Here is a 23,430-nt window from a genome sequence, read left to right as displayed (position 1 = left end):
GAGGGACAAGTTGGGGGTATGGGATTAACAGATACAAACTACTATGTATAAAATAGATAAGCAACAAGGATATATTGTACAGCACAGGGAATTACAGCCATTATCTTATAATTATGTAACAATGGAGTATAAGCTGCAAAAATACTGAATCACTAATGCTGTACACCTGAAACTAATATAATATTGTGAATCAACTATACTTCAATTTAAAAAAAAAACCCCTGGAGGTGGGGTCCAGCAATTCATGTTTTTACAAGCCCTCCAGGTGAAGGACCAGATAGTAAATTTAGTCTTTGTGGCCATATGGTCTCTGTCGCAAGCACTAAATCACGCAGCCGTAGCACTAAAGCAGCCGTGTACAAAACATAAACAAATGAGCTTGGCTGTGTTCCAATAAATCTTTACTTAACGGACTCTGGAATTTGAATTGTATATAATTTTCACGTGTCATGAAATATTCTTCTCTTGATTTTTAAAAATCATTTAAAAATGTAAAACCATTCTGAGCTCACGGTCCATACAAAGCCAAGTGGTGACCGAAACTGACCCGTGGGCTCTAGTTCACCAGCCCCTGCTTTAGAGGTGAGATGATTCTCCCCAGTTGCCACTGCCCTCCTTTCCTGGCCCACAGGGGTCCTTAAGGTCACGCCCCCAGGATTGATGCAAATCAGAGCACTAAAGCAAACTAGCCTCTCAGTAAAACAGCAACATTTCAAACACATCCTATAATTTTGTAGAAACAGCCTTGCTGAGGAGGGGATAGCAATTCCCATACTAATAACGCTCAGGAAATAAAGTAAGATTCTGCTGAGAAAGTATAATAAGACTTGTGAGCTTTTTAAAACTTAATTATAAATGTTCAAGGGAGGGAGAAAAGCAAATGAAGCAATCCAAAGGTGTCCGCGATCGGGAGTCCAGCCCATCTTTCTAATCTTACTGATCTTATCTACTACCTCTTCCTAAAACCCCCTGTGCCCCAAATGAATGCAACCGCTCTCTGTTCCCAAACTCCTGTCTGAGGATGCCCACAGATCTCTCCCACTCTCTCCGCATTAGGAAGGCCCTGCTCCCCCAGCCCCATGTGTCCAAAACCTGCTCATTCCTTGCTGTCTGGCACAAACACAAGTCCTCCAAGGAGCACCCCCAATCTTCCAGCTACAATGAATCCCTCTGCAGTCTGTCCTTGTGTTTCTATTCTCCTGATTATCACATTCTATTCCTTATTTGTAGATTTTTTTTATACCCTGCACTAAATTATAAGCTTCTTGAGTATAGGAATATCTCACTCATATTTCTTCAACACATTTAGTCCCCTAGCACAGGGACACAGTAATGGTGACTTGCATATTTTCTGAAATGATTTTTATTTCGTGAAAACAATATAAAATTACTATAGAAACAGCAGCAGCAGCTACCATTATTGATACTTCAGTTATCGTCAACCTTATAACAAAACTTCCTTTCAGGTAGGAATCCTTGTGGCTCACGGGACCCACATCCCGCTCGGGTGGTTCTTGGCACTCAGGAAAGGACACTGAACTTTAGTAAGATCTTGCCACAGCCTTCAAGGGAAAATGCAGAGGGATCATTCTTTGATACACTGTGGGTTAGAGACCATCTTCTTCCACAAATCCTTGCGTTAATCCCAACTCAACCCAACCATTGTGCAGTGGATGGAGAGGCAAAGACATCGTATGTGGGAAATCCAGCTACTTTCATCAGGTCCAGATAAGCATGGACTTTATGAAGACTTTTCATAATCTCAGAATGCAGTGATGGAATGAAGTGACAATAACGTACAGAAAACACAAAGTAAAAAACAAAAAAAAATTATTTATTCCGACTGGTGGCTAATCGAAGAGCCATGATTTGTTAGGGCATTAGTATTTCCTAGGTCCTAGCTGAAAAAGAAGGAAGGGAGCGAGGGAGGGAGAAGGGAGGGAAGGAGAAGGGAGGGAAGGAGGGAGGGAGGGAAGGCGGGAGGGAGGGAGGGAGGGAGGAAGGAAGAAAGGAAGGAAGGAAGGGAGGGAGGAAGAGTGAGGGAGGGAGGTTGGTTAACTAAGGCTAAGGGTAAAATGACAGGCTTGAATATCAAGAAGGTATCTTAATTTACCTTGAGACCCACTTTGCAAAGTTCATAAGTAAGTTACACAATGACTCAATATAAGAGCAGCAAAGTGGATACTCAGGCAGGAGGAGAGGCAATCAGTCACGCGAGGCACATGGCAAATGCAGCCCCGATGGGAAGGAGAAATTCAGTAAGGGCAGTAATATAAGTGAGAGTAGCCCGAAACTTTCTAAACAAGAGGGAAATGAGCAGCCTGACCTACGAAAACATGTGTTTTCTTTAGCGGAGCTGATTCAAATAGGCATGGAGTTCCTTTTCCGCTGCCTCCTATAATAAACCACATAACCCATGAGCAGACAGCAATAGGAAAAATATATACGGCAAAACTCATAGGCTGGCCTCAGGACAGAACTTAAGGGGAAATGATTACCTGTATGAATAAAATGGCTTGTGCAGTTTTCATTATAGTTGTATATTCGTAATGCACTTATAACTAATAACTAACTAAAATAAATAAATATGTTCCTCAGTGGGGCAATTTTAAACACAGTTATATTGCAGTCTTTATAACCATGAATAATCATGGACAGATGGATGGCCATTATTATTAGAGTGATTCTGTTTGTTTTCATTTTATAGAAAACCCTGAGGAATAGGCTGGGAGAACTCTGACAAATCTGAGACACATGGTGGATTGAAAAGGGGCTTACTCTCTATGGGGGATGCTTCTTACGCCCTATAAGCCTGGGTTTCCTCATGTAAAATGTAGTTAATATTAACACCTACCTCACAGGTATGTCGTAAGCACCAAATGAGATGAGAGATGACAAAGGTGCCTTGGAATGGTAAAGCTCTCTACAAAGAGAGGCGTTTCCACGTGGGAATAGTTCACATGGAATGAATGAAGGGCAACAATTTAAAACTGTTGACTAATTTCTGTAAATGCTATTCCATTTAAACTAAGTGATAATATCTGAATTTCGAATTGTTTGAGAAAATTGCTGATTATTCTTTACAGCAACCTCCCAAAAACTGAAACATTTTCTGGTTACATAAATGATCCGCCTAAAGGCAAAATGCCAGAACATGAGACACAGCAGGTGATGCTACTGGATATAATCAGGGAACACTTAAAATGCCAGTCAAGCCATCTCCTCAAAACCCAGCCGCGACCTCCTTATGATCCACTGTAGGACTGCGTTTGTGAATTACCACCGCGTACAAAAGTCCTATTCCCTTGTACCCTCAACCCCACTCCTCAGCCTGTGCCTGTGCACACATGTGTATACACACACACACACACACACACACACACACACACACACACAGAGAGAAATGCCAGGAAAAGGAAAAGCAGTTCTAGCTAGGCTAGTTAATTTAAAGCATCTTCAACCTGCAAGTTATTTCTAGCTTTCTGAGTCTTCCAATCAATAAAATGTCAATAACAGAACTTTTTCTTAGAGCTGATACTTGTAGATGAACATGGTAATATTAAAGTACACAAACATGACTCTCAAAGGATGGTAACGCTGCTACAGAAGCTCCTTTCCACTCTCAGTGGCTGTGTGCTAAACGCACCACTGAATCAATCATCAGGCATGACGTAGAGCAGGCTTTCAAAGCACTACGAGACCAGCACACACACTTCCTAAAGATGTACGTCTCCTAAGTGAGTGGTGTTTTCAGTAAATACCATGCCAGCCCGGACCTCAGTGACAAGCTGTGTGATTCAGCCTATTCAGACCACTCAGGAGACCTATGTAATCATGAGTTTCAACTTTCAAACAAACATAGAATTCATTTTTCAAACAAATATAGAAAGAGAACTAAGTAATCATGAGTTTTGATTTACAAACACAGAAAGATACTTACAATTTTTGTGGCATAAATAAACAATGTTATATCGGACATAAGAAAAGAAAGCAATAGAACAGAACTAATGACTCAGAAATAAACCTCATTATATATAAAAATGTAATATGTGACAAAGAATCCATCAGCAGGAAGGAAAACATTATTTAATAAATGGTTTGGCAAGTACTAGCTAGTAATTTGTGTGTGTGTGCATGTACACACACACACGCACATTCACACACATATATGGATGTATATATACAAGTTTTACACACAAATATATCTGTAACAAATATTTGTTATGTGGATGTGCAAAATTTAGGCACCCCATTCTAGATATACAAAATTAATTTGACACCATTTTATACTAAAAAATATAAAAATAAATCAAAATTGAAAATATCTCAGGCTCTACAGGTGACACCTTCTATGCTTAGAAACTACAAAGGAAAAGAGGCACAGGCGCCTACATAAAAATGTAACACCACTGCGTGTTTAAAAAAAAAAGACTAGGAAAAATATTTTTGCTAAATATGAGTTTCTGTAGGTAAATTGATAAAAGAAGCATTAACTCAAGAAATAAGCAAGTCATAGATAAAAAGCCCTCTTGAGTGTCCTGTAGAAAAGCTCCTCAGTTGGGCATCTTCCGCCCTTAGGACCCAGGCTATGCTTTCCCTTCCAGCCTTATCTCTTGCAGCCAGGACTCCTGCCACACCAAACTACTTAAAGCTACTTACTGACGATCTCCAGGTGAGTCAAAGCTTCCAAAAGCCCTATGTCTTTGTGCTTTCACTGTACTGGAGTGGCCACGCTCCTTATTCTCTCCCACCTGAAAATTCATCTTTCAAAACAGCTCAAGCCTCACCTGCACCAGGACACCTGCCAATGCCTACCTGTATCCCCATATGCTGACCTGCCCTGTCCAGCACTGTCCAGAAGGGCTTTCTATGGTGATGAAGATGTCCCATATCTGTGCTGTCCAGCATGGCAGCCACTAGCCACATGTGGCTATGGAGCACTTCTCAGTAGCCAGTACAACTGAGAAAGTTTATTTTAATTTTATTTTTAATTTTACTTCCATTTAAATGTCTATATTGGGTGGTGGCTCCCCATATTAGACAGCACAGCCATCTAGACTGAGGCCTTCAGGAGTTCCCTAACTTTGTCTTATTTATCTCTGTATCCCCATCATCAGCCCAATGCCAGGTACATGAGCGGAAACTTCGTAAATGTTTTTGAAATGAATAATTTTAGGTGTCAATTATGAACCAAACACTCTGAGTACATTCAATGTATTATCTACCTGACCCTTAAGACAACAGTATGAAATACCACTTTATAACCTCTGTTTTACCAATGAGGAAATGAAGGAACTAAGAGGGCTGAGCAAGGTGCGGACTAAATGTGTCCCCTCTCCTGCCACATTCATATCTTGAAGCCCTAACCCCAATGTGATGGTATTTGGAGATGAGGCTGTTGGAGGTGATTAGGCTTAGATGAGGTCATGAGGGTGGGGCTCCCATGATGGGATTAGTGCCCTTCTAAGAAAAGGAAGAGACTGAGCTCTCCCTCTCTCTCTCCATCATGTGAGGACACAGCAAGAAGGGGGCCGTCTGCAAGCCAAGAAGAGAGTCCTCTCCAGGGAAATGAAACTGCTGGTGCCTTGATCCTGGACTTCCCAGCCTCTAGACTGTGAGAAGTCAATGTTTGTTGTGTAAGCAGCCCCCGGTCTATGGTATTTTGCTGTAGCAGCCCAAGCTGACCAAGACAAGTAACTTGCCCCAATCACACAGCTAGTAAATTTGGGAAGGGATTCTAAGCAATAAGCCAAAGGAATGATTGTGGATATTATGTTTATTTCACTATGCTTCCAAGCTTTTTGTGATACAGGTGTGGTAACTTTCTAATTTACATTTCTTTCTTAAGTATCTTTATATTAACTTTTTTGTATTAAAGTATAACATACATACAGAAAAGTGAATTAGACAGTTAAATGAGACAACACAAAGTGAATCCCAAAGAACTACCACCCAAATCAGAACCGGCACTCTGGAAGCCTCCTCCAGTGCCCTCCCACACTCCCCCAACCATCTTCCCTACAGACAAGCTCTCCTCTGACATTTTACACAACAGATTTGTCTTGCCTATTTTTGACCTTGATAACAAGTGAACTCATACACTGTGTACTCTTGTCTGTCTGGCTTCATTCACTCAACACTGTGAGGTGTGTCCCTGTCATTGTGTTCAGCAGCAGCTCTACTGATTACCATACAGGATTCCACTGTAAGAATACACCACAGGCTGCTCGTCTGTTCTCTTACTGAAGGACACCTGGGGCTATTAAGAATAATGGTGCCATCCACTTAATCTTTCTAAACTCTAGTTTTCATGTCTTTAAAATGGAGATATGATTTACACCAAAGTGTCATTGAAAGTATTGATCAGGATAACACACAAGGCGGGCAAGGAGGGTGAAGGGAGTCAAAAGGTACACACTTCCAGTTACAAAATAAACAAGTCATGGGAATGTAATGTATAGCATGGTGACTATGACTATAGTTAACAATACTATATTGTGTACTTGAAAGTCACCAAGAGGGTAGATCTAAAGAGTTCACATCACAAGGAAAAACATTCTGTAATTGTGTATGGTGACTTATTGTGGTAATCATTTTTCAGTATATACAAATGTCAAATCATTATGTTGTACACCTGAAACTAATATAATGTTATATGTTAATTACACCTCAATTTTTTTAAAAAGATAACACAAAATACTGAGCATGTAAGAGGGAGTAAATACATGGTAGCTCTTATTCAATTAAAAAAAAAAAGAATAATGGTGCCACGAACATCCTGGTATGTCTTCTGATGCACGTATGTGACACTTCTGTTGGTTATATTCCTAAGAAAGGAATTATTGGACTATAGGACTTGCAAATATTTAAATTTTGACTAACAGTTTTACAAATTGGTGTACCCATTTACACTCCCACCAGAGTATGAGAGTTCTAATAACCTCCAATGTTGTTAATACTGATATTTTTGTCTTTTTAATTCTAGTATTTGTGGGGTATGTTTACTGGTACTTCATTGTGGTCTTGTTGCATTTTCCTGAGGACTAATGGGATTGAATATCTTTTCTTTATTTATTGGCCCTTTGGATACTCTTTTTTTGTGAAGGATATGTCAAGTCTTTTGCCTACATTTCTACTGAGTTGTTGTTACTGCTTTTTAAATGTTTCGTTATTTAAACATCTGGATATAAGATCTTCATCACCTGCGTTTTTACAAATATCTTCTCTCACTCTGTGGCTTGCCATTTCAAACTCAATCATCTTTTCCTAATAAGCATAATTTCCTCATTTTAATGTAGTCCTATATTTTCTAAAGAGACTGATAGTGACTTTTTAATATCATATAATGAAATTTCTACTTTTAGTTATGTCATTTTTTTCTTTATAGCTGTCTTTTTTAGTTACCTATATATTTAGAATAGCTACCATTCTCTCTTTACCTCTAGCAATGATCCTTATCTCTAGGTCTACTTAGAAATAGTGATATAGTCACACTAGCTTTCTTTTGGTTAATGTTTTCATGGTATACATTTTCAGCCATAATTGTTCAAACACTGCACCTTTCTCCCTACTACCTTCCCTCATTTTCTGGGACTCTAAATACACGTACACTAGATTGTATTACCATGTCTCTTATGCTCCTTTCTGTTTGGCATTTTTTTCTAATTGCTTTTAATTTCCATGCCTCAGCCTGGAGATTATTTTAATCTATTTTCTAATTCACTATTTCTCTCTTTAGCTGTATCTAATCTGCACTTATGCCTACTGTTGAGTTCTTAATTGCAGTTAATTTTTTAGATCTAGTTTTTTTATACTTTCTTATAGTTTCCAGTTCTACTCTTTTATAGTTCTAGCTCCAGTCCAATTCTCCAACTTATGCCTGAATATAGTAATCACAATTATTTTAAAGTCTGCGTTTGATAACTCCAATAACAGGGTAACCCCAATACATGTTCCATTTCTTTTGTCTGTTTTGTCTCTTGGTGTTCAGTCAATTTTGTGTTTTTTTATACTTAATTTTTTTTTAATTGAAGGCTAGAAACTATGCATGAAAACTGTTAAAGATAACTTGAGACTCTGAAGAATGTTACCTTTCTCCAGAAGGGATTTTACTTTTGCTTCTGGCAGGCAGTTACGGTAGGGAAGATTGCTTAATTTAATAAGGGATTGTGCTAGGCTTCTGTCTTTGCAAGGGCTGGCCTATTTCCAGCTCAATCATATTCCTAGATTATAAGCTTAAGGTATTCCAAATAAAAGCATGATGTGTTTATTAGAGCCCCTCTTTTTTTGGTGGGCTCTGAACTGCATTTTTATTCTCTGCCACCCATGAGTCTTCTAGAAGCTTTGCTCAGCTTGAACAAGCATATGCTTCAAGGGGAAATGTAGTGCCAACAGTCAGGCTCACTCCTCTGGGATCTTGGATCCACAGCCCTTATGTGCATTGATAGCTCTCCAGTGCACTTTGAAAATAGTCATTTTTTAAATTATTATTGAGGTGAAATTCACATAAAATGAAATGAACTGTTTTAAAGTAAACAATTTAGTGTCATTCAGTACATTCACAATGTTGTGCAACCACCACCTCTATCTACTTCAAAAACATTTCCATGTGTGCAAGAGGAAATCTCATACCCATTAACCAGTAACCTCATTGCCCCCTCCCCCAGCCCCTGGAAACCACTAATCTGCTATTTCTATGGATTTACCTATTGTGGATATTTCATACAAATGGAATCATAAAATATGTGACTTTCTGTGTCTGGCTTCTTTTGCTTAGCATAATGTTTTTGAAATTCATACACACTGCAGCATGTATCAGTACTTCATTCCTTTTTATGGTTGAATAATACTCCATATTACATATATATCATAACTTGTTTATCTATTCATCTGCTGGACACTTGAATTGTTTTCACCTTTTGGCTGTTGTTAATAGCACCACTCCGAATATGCATGTACAAACACAGGTTTTTGTTTTGTTTGGGCTTTTTTTTTTTTAGTTTTTCTATTTTCAGCAGGTGAATTCTTTTACAACAAATCAGTCCACCATTGCCAGAAGAACTCAAATTTAAATTTATACTTGAAAAAATACAATATAGAAAAAATTGATCCTGAACTAGTTACTAACTGGAAGGCTTATTCTTTAGAGTATAAAACAAATACTCAACTTCAAATAATTTGACAAACATTTGGAAACTGCTTTGTTGGTGCTTTTTTAAGACTATAAACTTTCCTTAGGGCTAAATACGGAAACAATTAGTAGTGTAAAGACCAACTCAGCCCTAGATACATATGCTATACAAATTAAAATATGAACATTCCCTTTTACACAAAAAATAAAAAAATAATCTTAAGTAGTTCCCCCTTTATTTCTCAAGCTAAAAATGCCTAGTTTTCAGCTATATGTTACTCCTACATTTAAAAAGTACTACAGTGGCTATAAGGACATTGACATTTAAAAATTAACATTTGACAGAAAAGAAATAACATCTTAACACAAGGAATATTAATTGGGCACAAGTAACCTAGATTCCCAGCCCAACTGAGAAGCTTATGCATAAGAATGATGAAAGCTAAATGTAAACTTTATAAAAGACTATAAAGTTTAAGAGGAATATGAAATAGAACTATGAAAACAGACTTGCCCAACAAAGAAGAGAAAGATGGTTCTAAGACTGTGCCAGATGACTTTGGTTAATTCCTGAAATGTCTAGAAATGTGAAAGTAGAATAAAGAAATTACAAGTGTAGAAATCTGATTTCACAGCTTATCTCATTACTCTACACCCACACTATTGAAACAAGTGCCAGGTTCATTTGAAAAACACAATATTAAACTATGATCACTTACATGGATTCCCATTTTAAAGTAAATAAAATTATCTCAGCTGTTTTTCAACATCTTAAACTGAAAGTTTTAGTAGCCCAAGAAACCCACTGCTTATTTAGTCTCTAGTGAGAAAGGTAACAGGGATTAAGCAAAACCCTTGGCCTTTTTGTGGCTCTCTGTGCCTCGATTTCTCCAATAATAAATTCCTTTTTATTTCTGGAACTGAAGACCCCATACAGGATGTTTGGGAGAATCTCGCAGTTGTGTACTACATATGCTAGTAAGAAAGAGAAATGAGCAAAATTATTTTTAATATAAAATGTCAGTGTTTTTGTTTCCTCCAGACTATATCCCCTAAAAACTCTAATCTTCTTTGTGATATACCAACTACTGGTTTTAAAAAGGGTAAGGGGCTTCCCTGGTGGCGCAGTGGTTAGGAATCCGCCTATCAATGCAGGGGACACAGGTTCGAGCCCTGGTTCAGGAAGACCCCACAGGCTGCAGAGCAGCTAGGCCCGTGCGCCACAACTACTGAGCCTGCGCTCTAGAGCCCGCGCGCCTAGAGCCGGTGCTCCAAGACGAGAGAGGCCACCGCAATGAGAGGCCCACGCACAGCAATGAAGAGTAGCCCCCGCTCGCCGCAACTAAAAAGAAAGCCCACGCACAGCAACGAAGACTCAACGCAGCCAAAAATAAATTAATTAATTAATTAATTATTTTTTTTAAAAAAAGGGTAAGAAAACATTCTTATTGTTCTGACTAATATCACAAAAACCAGAGGATAGAGATATCCTTCTTTTACTAAATCCTTTAGGAAAACATAAATACATTTTTAATGAAGTCAGTCATATGTTTAACAGTAAATCAAGCTTTAATTTTCATATTATCAGAAGGGGGCGTGCACACAGGGTTGGATTAGGGAAACATCCTTATTCCTGGGGATACGGGACCACTGGATAAACAGGGAGGTGTGGGTCAGTGGTTAGGCATCCACCAAAGTTGCTCTTCTTTTAAAGGAATAAGGTGGCTAAGGCCCCGGGCCATCCCAACTCAATGTCTTCTCCCCAGAACACAGTCCAAGCCCTTGCCTTCTGTCCTAGGGATTAGCCGACCCAAGTACTGGCCCCATAGGCCACAGGAGCCTCCTCTGCCCCTCAGTCGGAAGCCAAACCCTGCAGCCACGGAGAAGGCAGCTGCCTCCTGCACCCAGGCTCACTCTAGGCTGCTCTCCCAGGGCACGCGGCATCCGCCTTCACTGCCCCGAACAGCCAGAACATGCAGCTTGGCACCATGATGATGTGAGCTTGGGAGTCCATCCAGTGGCTTGACTGCTTTCCTCCTCCTGGGCACCCACTCTGTTCCTCTGGTCTAAAGCCACAAGAATCTGATCCCCTCAATTCTCCTTCAACTCAAACTCTGCTCCTATTCCGCCCCCACTCCTTTAACAGCCCCCCTTACGGGGAAATATATGTATCTATATATCATATAGATATAGAAAGTCATGTCATATTCTTATAGCACAAAGGAGCGAACTAGAACTACCAAGCAGGTGAAGCCGCATGCCACTCTGAAATAGTAACAGGTGGGCCCCCTCTTCCTTCTCCACTCTTCCCTCCGGCACAGGGTCCCCACTCAGGCCGCCGGGCGTTCGGCACCATCTCCTCTGGATCGGTGTCCCAGAAGAAAGCAGAGACAACCGGCTCAATCCTTGGCCTTCGGGTTACCAAAGCCTCTGGGGCCACAGGTGGACATCTGATGAGGGAAAGATTAGCCCAGCACTCGGCACGCCCCCTCCACTGACGCTGCGGGGCGGGACAGAGTCTCAGCACGGAGGGAGGCGAAGGGAAAGCCAGGCGTGGGTCGGTACCCTAGTCCCCAGGACAGGGCTCTCTCCCTTTGCGCGGGCCACACTGGGCACCCAAGGCCTCCAGCAGCAGCTCATCAAAAGGCACGGGCGCCAAGGAGAGAGAGAAAGCCACACCACCACTTTCTCAGCTGTGAGTCAGACATCCCTAAAGACTCCTAGAGATAACAAGCGCATTTGGAGGCAAAAACTAGGTCAGGACAGAAGTCAGAGAAATCATTTTTATCTCCAAGTAAAACGCGTAGCCAAGGGAAACCCATATTACAATTGTAAAAGGGAAAAAACATCACCTCTCAAGTTGACTTTCAGGCTCGCAAGCAGGGCTGGGGCTGACACGGGGGCCGTGTGCCCCACCTGCTTTCCTGCCAACGGCACAGAATCAGGGAACAGCACACCACCTGACAAAGTCTCCCTCGGGGGCTTAAGGAACACAGGGGGAAGCAATGCCGAGTTGGAGCAGCTCTCTTTATTTCCCTAGTACAAAATCCGGCCTCAGCAATCATGTCTGGTCTTGAGGCACTGCCCAGAAGAAAAGCAAATGCAATTATAAGCACGTCAACTCGGCCTCAGCATCCAAACATTTGGAACGTTACAAGAGGTCATCGGAGAATAATCTGGAAATTTACACAAAGGGCTTGCCAGGAACAGCATAAAATTCAATAAGCTAATCATACGGAGACAGCATGTGATCATTATTGCCGTCAGTAGAGTTGCTTATACAACTCCCTAAATCTCTTCAAGAGAACTTGAAGAGTATTTTAAAACCAAAACTTGAAGTATTTTAAAACCAAATACAGAGCAAGTGTTGATGAGGACGCAGAGCACCTGGAACGATCACACACTGTCAGTGGGAGGATAAGTTGGTACCACCACTTTCAAAACCTGTTTGGCAGTCTCTCCTAAAACTAAACCCTACAACTCAGCAATTTCACTCCTGAGTATATATGAAGAGAAATGAGTACAAAAAATTATGTACAGAAATGTTCATAACAGTTATTATCCATAATAGCCATAAAAACTGCAAATGATCCAAATGTCCCTCAACAGCAGAATGGATAAAGTGCACAGTATCCGTACAATAGAATATCTCACAGCAACGAAGAAAAAACTCCGAATGTCACATGCTACAGACAAAATGCGCAGCTGAAGAAGTCAGACACAGGAGAACAAACCCTGTGATTCCCTTTACACAAAGCTCAAGCAAGGGCAAAAAGCTTCTATGGTGACAGAACAGTGTTACCTTGGAGTGTGGAAGGGTTCGGCAGGAGCACACCCACTGGAGTCCTGGAAATATTCTACACCTTGATGTGGACTGTGGTTACACAGACATACATACGTGCAAATTCACTGCGCTGTACATTTAAGATTGGCGTATGTAAGTTATAACTCAATACAAAAGTAAACTTTAAGAAAAGCAAATCACGTAACACATTCACCACAAGGATGGCCTGTGATTGTCAGCATTAAACAGCCCCTGTATCCTTACGGTACAATGGTGAGTGAAACAGAAGGGATCCTTCTCTTTAGAAGCATAAACTGGAAAACAAACACAGGAACACTAACACAGAAAACCAATTAATGAGTACACAGACAGAGAAAACACACAAAAACAGGATGCGATAGTGGAGCGACATGGAATAAACACCAACAGTCAATACCTCCATCAGGGACAACGTCAGGCTGACTTTCGTGCGCAATTAATCTATCGTTTACAGGCATGTGTGACAGATTTATTTCATTTTCCAGCAAGCATCTTAACTTAATCATGGTATTTGGTAGAATCTGGGGTCTAATTCTGTTAATTCCACTCCTGGGAAGTGTCATCTGATAATATAAAATGTGCACTCATAAAAGCCTTCAGTGTTTGCTGCGGTTAAAATTTACATCGATAAATTCCCACGTCATTAGTCCAACTGACTAACAACCATCCAGGCCTGAAGTCAAGGGATCATGAGTTGCTTTCTGCCAGAGAATCCCCGGATAAATAAGCTGCATCTCCCAGAACCGTGGCCATCAGCATCTGGGAAACATCTCCCGTGAGGGGCAGCACAGGGAATGGACGTAGTAAGATCCTTAAATGACTCATTACCTGAACCCTGGCTTCCTCATTTGCTGTGTGGTGGAAAATAGGGCACCTCTTTAGAGAGTTACTGCAACAGTAAAAACAAGGTAACAGTCATTGGATGGCGGACGCCATGTGGGCGGCCAGCAGGTCTATTCTGTTTCATCTCTGTGTGCCCAGCCCAATCACACAGCAGAAATACCATAAACACGTGTTTGTGCTGGTTAATCTTGTGTGTCACCTTGGCTGGGCTACGGTGCCCAGATGTTTGGCCAAATACAAGTCAGTCTAGATGTTGCTGTAAAGGCCTTTCTTAGATGTGATTAACATTTATAATCAGTGATTTTAAGTAAAGCAGTAATGTGGGTGGGCCTCACCCAATCAGTTGAAGGCCTTCAGGGCAAAGAATGAGGTTTCCCAACAAGGAAGGAATTCTGTCTCAAGACTGCAACATAGAAACCCTGCCGGAGTTTCCAGCCTGACAGCCTGCCCTACAGATTTCAGACCTGCCAGTCCCCTCCCCGCTATCCTGAGCCAATCCCATGAAATAAGTAAATCAGTCAAAAGAGAGAGAGGGAGGGAGAGAGAAGACATACTCACACACACACACACACACACACACACACACACACACACACACACACACATCCTGCTAGCTCATTTCTCTGCAGAACGCTGACTAATACATACATGAGTAATGAGTAAAAATGAGTAAACATAAAGCGCCCAGAACCAAAAGGAGTTTACAGTAAACACACAAAACCATGTTACAGCCTTACCTCCTTCCGCTTTACTTGGTTAATTTCCCACTGTGCTGAAGACATGCACTGATTTGTGTGTATCTCATACTGTAAGTATTAAAACCAGCTACAATGTACGTATTGCCTGCTTACTAGGAGTCGAGCACTGTACTGACCAGATTGTTTCATTTTAAACCGCAGACCAACGGCATGAAAGGAGCTGATATCCCTGTTTTACAGGAGAGGACGTAGCACAGACTGTTGGTTCTCTATTGCCACACCAACACTACAGAACGAAACCCCAGATCCCAGTGGCTTGTGACCCCATTCATCGTCCAGGGCACATGTCTGCACGTTCACTGAGGCACCGGGTCCAGGTGGGTTCCGGGTCTGTTCCGGGTCTCACTCTGGGGCCACGGCCATGGGGGTGGCAACTCCAGGGCACTTCTTCTCAGTGAGGACCCCCTGAGCTTGAGCCCAGCACACAGCCCGTTCAAGCCTCCACCTGCGTCCCCTCCACCTGCGTCCCCTTCGCTGATGTTCAGACTCACCAGCCAAGGCAAGTCACATGGCGAATCACACGGCCACGCCCACTATCAAGGCCAGGAGGAGTGTACTAGGCGCCACGGCCACAGTGTGAAGTATGATGCCATAACAGGGGGCGAGAAAGGGGACTCAAGTATTCAATCTACCATGAATACCTTGTCCAAAGTCACAGAACAGCCAGTTAAAACCAGGACCAGGTCCACTGGACTCCAGGTCTGCCTACCTGACTGTTCTAATTCTTCTAAAACAAACAGCTATAAAAAGGCAGTGAGTCTCAGCCCCACCAGCAGGAGTTACTGCAATTACCTTTATACTTTTTTCAGTCAACTACAGCCCCCGAGGCGCACCCCACCCCAATCCCGTAAGTACCTTATGGTTCCTAACAAGAGTGCCCCCCCGCCAGGGGCACTGGAGTTAACACTGGCCACCGTTAACTGTGTCCAACCAATTTAAGATGTTCCAGATCCCACTTCACTACAGTCGATGTTCCAGGTGGAATTCTACCAGGGGGAACAAAGCAGGTACTCAAAAACCAACAGTTGAACTAAACTAAAAATCGCTGGTCTTATTAAAACCTATGAATGCCTGAGGGACTAAAATAATCTTAGATATGTGAGATGTTCTTCTTAGTGAAGTTGCCAACCATTTCTCTGTACATTGAGTTCTATGCACTTCCACTCTACCTTTGGTTCATATGAAAACAGAGAGACCTAACACTGAATCTCACCAGGAAGGAAACCAGAAGTGCTATGGAGAACCGTGCCTGGCTCCCATTCCTGGCCCCAAAGGGAGAGAGCCAGGCAGGCGAGGCTCCACCCACCACCCAATATTCTCCGTGTTCTACGCCAACCCACCCAGCCCTCAGTCTGCCTTCAGGCTAAATGATGAGAAAACTGCCGGTCAGTTACACCTGGACAACCACATTTTAGTGGATAAAACACCAAGCCAGTTTTCTCCAAGACAATCTTCTATTTCATACATAATTTCAGTTATAAACGCACCTATTTTTACTACATCAGGCTAAACAAGTTATTCTAAAGAAGAAAAATGAAAGATCACAGCCCATAAACATTTATTTTTTTCTTGGAAAGGTTCGCATAGAAAAAAAGAGGCGGCTCATGGCTGAGCTGGACCTTCGCAATCTCAGTGCATCCTGGGTGATGCTGTGTCCCCTCCACCCCCTGCCCTGCTCCATCCTCGCTGCATCTGCTTCCCCCTCCTCCACCCCACCCTCCCCTCCACAGCTCACCAGACATTTCTTCATAAGCTCTGTCAGAGCACAGAACTCTCCTCCTCAAAGCACACGATGGCTCCCAAAAAGGTACACGCTCCACGGCAGTGCCCTCACCTCCCCAGCGGCCAGATCCTGCGCTTCTCCTCCAGACTCAGCTCCCACTGTGACCGCCTTCGTAGCCCAAACAGCTGGCACACACCTGGCACCCAGAAGGTACCCAAGTGTTTGTTGTCGAGTGAATAAATGTGAGTCTCCAGACTCATTTCCTACTAAGTAGAGCTCTCTCCCATCACCTATATTTACCAAATTCTCCCACTGCTCCCCAAGTGCAGTATGGACTCTCTCTCTCCACACCTCCGCTCATGCTGGGCTGAATCTCAGCCTGGAAGGACCATTCCATCTATTTTCTACTCATCAAAATCCTTATTTCAGGCCAAGCTCAAATGTCAAGTTTCAGGACTTCTCAGATTTTTCTCTTGAAATCATTTTATCTCTGTTCGGAACTGATTTCCTATTCCTAGTGCTTTGTATTATTGTTTATCTGTCTGTCTCTCCATTACAGAGAACTTAAAAGTAGAGCCTTAAAAAAATACATCTTTGTATCTTCCTTGTGCTGATTTAGCACAATATTTTTCAGACAGTAATACATAAAAAATATTTATTATGTAAAATCTCAGGCTGCTGCAAAATTCATAAATTATTCTTCTATTTGCATCAACTAAAAAATAATTTTATGCTACACATGCTGCACATTTAAGTAGAAGAAAATCTCATGACTATAAACACTATAACACCTAGTTATATCCCACAAGTATGACAAAATCTCGATTATCTGGTACCTTCCTGCCCCCAATATCTTAGTAAAACAAGAATCTAATAAACCAACAAAGATCAAAATCCCATTTACATCCACATTGCAAAAACAAACGAACGAATATACAACAAACAGCACACACAAAACTAAAAAGGCCTTAATGGTCTTCGGAAATCATATTCTAGATCTACTGTTATTTTATCAACTACACAACTTCACTGATACAAGTCTCTCACATCAGATTCTGTTTTTCATTACAGATTGTACTATGATTTTTCAGTATATTTTTGTAAACATGATTTGTAGGGGGTTACTAGACGAAATTTCAAATACTGAAAAGATGGCTGACAAACTATTTTCATGAACGAGGTTAATTCAGAATGCATTAATCAAGTACAAAAGTCAAGTCTCGAACTAATTTTTTTTTAAGTAACTTAGAAAAAGAAACCAGTGAGACAATAAGATGGCTGCCACTGGCTTCCACACCATCTGTGACTGAGTTTACGTGATTAAAACATGAAGGAGAATTTACCTAATTAAAATTAAGTACAAGTTGTCTTATTTGATTAGTTCTCTCCTTCACACTCCTGGGCCCCGTAACTAAATGCCCTGGTGACGGCTCTTCTACACAGCTGTCATTTTAATGGAAATAGATTTCAGTAAATTCAACAAATTTCTGTCCACCACCAATTCTTAATCCATGTCAATCCCATTTAACAACCAGAAGAGCCATTATAAATTTGTCAGCACTTTAATTTCCCTAAATGCATTTAATTGATTTTTCATTACTCATTAGGTATTAACATCATCTTCTCTTAATAACAAAGTACAACAAAATTAACCATCATAAAAGCTCACTATTTTTAAAGCCGTACCTTTTAGAAACAGATTAGATGGGGATTTGTGTGTTCAATAGCTAATTTGACTGTTATTATGAAGAACATAATAACGAGAGGCTGAAGAGAATTCCCACCTTGGGGAGGGAGGGGGAAGGGGGGAGCATCAGATGTGGCAGAAAACAGCAAACAGAGCAAGACTGTTAACCCCCCCAGAGCAACGCAGCATCAAACTAAATATTAATGCGTGCCGTTTTTATTAGGCATCCAGAGTATCAAGATCCTGGTGACGGATAACAATGTCAAGGTGGTCTTATCTTTAAGTCTTTAATTCCCGCAGTCATACCTACTTTCTTTTGGTTTCACAATAACAATGACCACCCACCACAGGAAAAGCTAACACCTCCTACGTGTTTCCTAGAAGCAAGATATTGTTCTCAGTGCTTTGCATCCATTGTTCCATTTCATACTCACAAGACCTCGCCACAGAAGTGCTCTATTCCCCCAGTGTGTAAATGAGGCAACCAAGGAGCAGAGGTGAGGTCACTTACCCAAGGCCCCAGGTTTGTCAACAGTGGAACCGGATTCAAAACCGACCTGTGGACTCAGACCCAGGTCCTATCGAAAAGGTAGTTTCCCCCAAAGTGTGAGGGGCCCTCAGTGTGGGACAAACAAGACCCACCCCAGAGAGAAATGGGAGGCCCAGGGGGTCACGCAGATGGCAGTTACGATTTTGAAAACGTAGTGCTAGATATTTAGAAAATGTTTAAATAGCTTAAAAGTAGCTGATGCTTAGTATTTCTTCATGAAGGACAACTAAATGTTAGTTTGTAAAACATTTAAATTGACTATATGTTCACCCACGTGTTCTAGTATCAAACACAGTTTCATTTGTCCAATGAAAATATGAGTCTTATATAAAACAGAAAATACAGGAACTTAACCAGGAATTCATTAATTGTTTAGTCATTAAATGAGTAGACCCAGAATCAATATATTTCAAATTCTTTCCTTAAGGAACCTTCAGTTCCATTGACTTCTGCAAAGTTAGGGATGGTCAACAGCTTCTTACGTCAGAATAATTAAGCACAACATTCCAATTCTGGGTACAATGCAAAAATGATCCAAAAGTGCCTTACTTGACCCAAACCATTCCAGGACCCAGAGGCAATCCAGGCCTCTCTCATCTCCCTGTCCTCTCATCATTAGAAAAAGAACCTGGGGCTTCCCTTGTGGCACAGTGGTTGAGAATCCGTCTGCCAATGCAGGGGACATGGGTTCGAGTCCTGGTCCAGGAAGATCCCACATGCTGCAGAGCAACTAAGCCCGTGTGCCACAACTACTGAGCGTGTGCTCTAGAGCCACAAGCCACAACTACTGAGCCCGCGAGCCACAACTACTGAAGCCCGCCCGCCTAGAGCCCGTGCTCCACAAGAGAAGCCACCACAATGAGAAGCCCACACACGACAATGAAGAGTAGCACCCACTCACTGCAATTAGAGAAAGCCCACACACAGCAACGAAGACCCAATGCAGCCAAAAATAAATAAGTAAAATAAATTTATTAAAAAAAAAAGAATCTGAGATAAGGAGGAGGAATGAAATTATTTCCTTTATAGTACAGTATATAATGGAACCGGTCTTACTAATGGAACACATCTTGCCTGAGAAGACAAATTTGGTGCTGGTTTATCTTTCTGAGCAGAAAGCGATGCAAGTACCCTTTTTTGAAAACCAAACAAACAAAAAAAACAAAAACGGCCATCAGGTAGAGATCTCATCTACTTCTCCACTAATTCCCACTAATCTTAAAGTGATTTCCACACTTTTTCCATTCTTTTTCAGTGCCCAAAGTATAAGAATTACTTTGAGATAATCCAAAGATAGTTCCCTGGCTGAGGGCTACTGGGCACTGCTGCAAGTGATTGAAACTGGGAGACCAGATGGCCACAACCCTCCCCTTCAGGCAGGACAAGCACTGACCACAGGCATGGTGCCACAGAGCAAAGGGCACACTAGCTTAGCCCCACGTCCCCACAGAGGGGCTGCAGCAGCTCCCTCCCCTTTATTCTCTATGCATGTGGGCTTAGACTTTTGTCTCCACATTTCTAGAATGAAATGAATCCACAAAAGCAAAATAAATTCTACTGGAGTTTTTACCTTGGTCAGAGACATCTGTACCCAAGAGCTAAAGGATACTGCTTGCTTGCAGGGTAACTCTCAAAGCTTTTCAAGCAAAAGGGGGGAAAAGCAAATACAGAAAGCGAATGAAAGCTAAACAAAAAATATATGAGTCTGGTCAACATGGCATGGACTCTTCTCTCTGTGCCCCTTCCACCTAAGTACAACTATAAACCCTGGAAAGAAAGCAAGAGTCAACCCAGGCAGAATTCTGAAAGGTGGAAGGCAGAGGAAGGTAGATGGTTAGGGACCCTAGGACTGAAGGAACAACAGAGCAGCAGGGTGCCTTAGGATCTCCTGCCCAAAAGCAGAAGGCAGCCCAGGCCTGGCATTTCCTGATTCTCCACCTAGCAACAGAAGGCAGCCCAGGTAGGCGCATCCCTCCCCTAAATCGAAAGGGAGTGCTGCTGACCACACCACGTGAGCCAAGCAAGGGGGACTGATGGGAACCCCTGCTGACAGTAAGTGGCCAGTGGAAGCCTCTTCCTGCCAGTCAAGTGAGAATACCAACCTCCACAGAGAAACATAGGGGGAAGGGGGAGGTGGCTCCAACAAGGGCAATTCCACCACAAAAGTACCTGGAATACCCCCAAGATTCCCCTCTCCACCTAGAGGGATCAGGGAGCCAGGCAGCACAGGTTAGAGGGACCTTCCCCACAACAATATCGAGCCTCTGTTTCCATGGACTGGAGACTCCCTCCCCCGTCAAGAGACACTGGGCATCTGGGCAATACCAGTAATGTCAATCTCAACACAACAAACAGCCAGGCACAGGAAGAGACACTGTCCCTACGAGCCAGAGATACTCTTCCCCCATCTAGAGGTGCAAGGGGGCCTGGCCTGAGGCCAGGAAGCTACTTCCGCCCCCTCACGCAGCACCAGCAGGGACCAATGTGAGCCCCAGTGGCACCAGATACATTAAGCAGGCTTCAAAATTAAATTACCAATGAAACCACAGCCCACAAAAGTAGGTCAGGATCTGTGTTCTAAACCTAAACAGTATGACTGCCTTCCAGAATAAAAGATTTAAATAGAAGTTAGAAACTCCTAACATAATAGCCAAAATGTCCAGAATACAATGGAAAAAATCACTCATCAGACCAAGAACCAAGAAAATCACAACTTGGGTGATAAAAAACTGTCAACTGGCACCAACCAACAGTGAGATAAATAAGATGTTGGGATTATCTGACAAGGATTTTAAAGCAGCCATGATAAAAATGCTTCAACAAGCAACTAAAATTTTTCTTAAATGAACTGAAAAATATAATAACAGAAATAAAAATCTCAGTGGATGGGCTCAGTAATAAAGTGGGGATGACAGAGGAAAGAATCAGCGAACATACGGACAGAACAATAAAATTTACCCAGTCTGAACAACAGAGAGAAAAATAAACTGAAAAAAAAAATTAACAGAGCCTCAAGCACCTGTGGGACAATAAGAAAAGGTCCAACAATCGTATTTTTTGGAGTCCTAGAAGAACAGGAGAAAGAGAGTGGACTGAAAGAGTATTTTAAGAAATAATGGCTGAAAACATCCCAAATTTGGTGAAAGACATAAATTTACAGAATCGAAAAACCAATGATTTCCCAAGAAGATAAACTCAAAGAAATCCACACCAAAACACATCATAAACTTCTCAAAACTGAATACCAAGAAAAATCTTGAAAGTAGCTAGAGAGAAACAATAGATTACCTATAAGGAAACACCAATTTGGATACTCATCTGAAACCATGGAGGCCAGAAAAAAGTGTTGAAAGAAAAAAACTGTCAACTGCAAATTCTTTATCCAGCAAAACTATCCTTCGGGACATTCTCACATGAAGGAAAACTAAAACAACGCGTTGCTAGAAGACCTACCCTTAAAGACTGGCTAAAGGAAGTTCTTCAAATACAGAGAAGTCATGAAGTCATAAAAAAAAAAAAAAAGGAATCTGAGATGAAATGGACCAGTTCTTCAAAAACCACAAACTACCACAACTCAACCAATACAAAAGAGAGAATCTAAATAGCTCTTTAACTATTGAAGAATTTAATTCATAAGGTAAAAACCTCCCCAAAAAGGGATCACCAGGCCCAGATGGTTTCACTGGAGAATTCTACCAAATGTTTAAAGAATTAACACTGATTTTATACAATCTCTTCCAAAAAATAGAAATTGAGGGAACAACTCTCAGCTCATTTTAAGAGGTCAGTATTATCCTGTTACCAAAACCAGACAATGACAGTACAAAAAAGAAAAAATAATACAGACCAATATCTCTTGTGAATTTAGTCACAGAAATCATCAAAAAAAATTAGCAAACTGAATCCAACAGTGTATAGAAAGAATTATACACCATAACCAAGTAGGATTTATTCCAGGTGTACAAAGCTGATCTGACATTTGAAAAATCAATCAATGTAATCCACTATATAAACAGACAAAAGAAGAAAAATCATATAAATTGATGCAAAAAAAACCATTTGACAAAATCCAACACCCATTCATGACAAAAACTCTCAGCATGTTAGAAGCAAAGAGAAACTTCCTCAAACTGATAATGAGTACCTACAAAAAATCTACAGCAAACATCATACTTAACGGTGAAAACCTAGATGCCTTCCCTCTAAGATCAGGAAGAAGTCAAGGAGGTCTGCTCTCAGCACTTTTACTCAACATAGTAGTTGAAGTTCTAGCCAGCTCAATATGGCAAGAAAAGGAAATAAATCTGGATTGGAGAGGAAAAAATAAAACTCTCCCAATTTACATATTTACATATGACATGATTTACTATGTAGAAATTCCCAAGGAAACTCCAAAAAAAAAAAAAAAACCTCTTGGAAATAAATTCAACAAAGCTAGAAGCAAGATCAACACACAAATATCAGTTGCATTTCTATATGCTAACAGAGAGCTTGTAGTAACCAAAATTAAAAACACAATACCATTTATAATCTCTCCAGAGCAAATGAAATATTTAGGTATGTACCTAACAAAACGTGTATGGGATTTTTATGCTGAAAATTACAAAATGCTGGTGAAAGAAATCAAAGAAGATCTAAGTAAATAAAGAGATATATCATTTTCATGGGCTGGAAGACTCAACATAGTAAAGATGTCAATTCTCCCCAAATTGATCTAATGCAACTACCATCAAAACCCTAACAAGTTTTTTTTTGTAGACATAAATAAGCTTATTCTAAAATTTTCATTAAAAGGCATAAGATCTACCATAGCTAAAGCAATCTTAGAAAAAAAAAGAATAATATAATAGGAGGAATCACTCTACTGGTTATCAAGACTTACTATACTGCTACAGTAATCGAGACCGTATGATATC

General features: G+C 41.1%; 1 protein-coding gene across 7 annotated transcripts in view; it reads right to left on the bottom strand.

Moving 5' to 3' along the window:
• Positions 1-23,430, bottom strand: part of MTUS2 (microtubule associated scaffold protein 2) — a 489,522-nt gene that overhangs the window by 394,701 nt on the left and 71,391 nt on the right. The window lies entirely within an intron of this gene.

The sequence above is a fragment of the Balaenoptera musculus genome, chromosome 18 (assembly GCF_009873245.2).
Source record: "Balaenoptera musculus isolate JJ_BM4_2016_0621 chromosome 18, mBalMus1.pri.v3, whole genome shotgun sequence".
Classification (NCBI taxonomy): Eukaryota; Metazoa; Chordata; class Mammalia; order Artiodactyla; family Balaenopteridae; genus Balaenoptera; species Balaenoptera musculus.
Note: the sequence above shows the minus strand (reverse complement) of the source record. Positions and strands in the feature narration are given on the sequence as shown.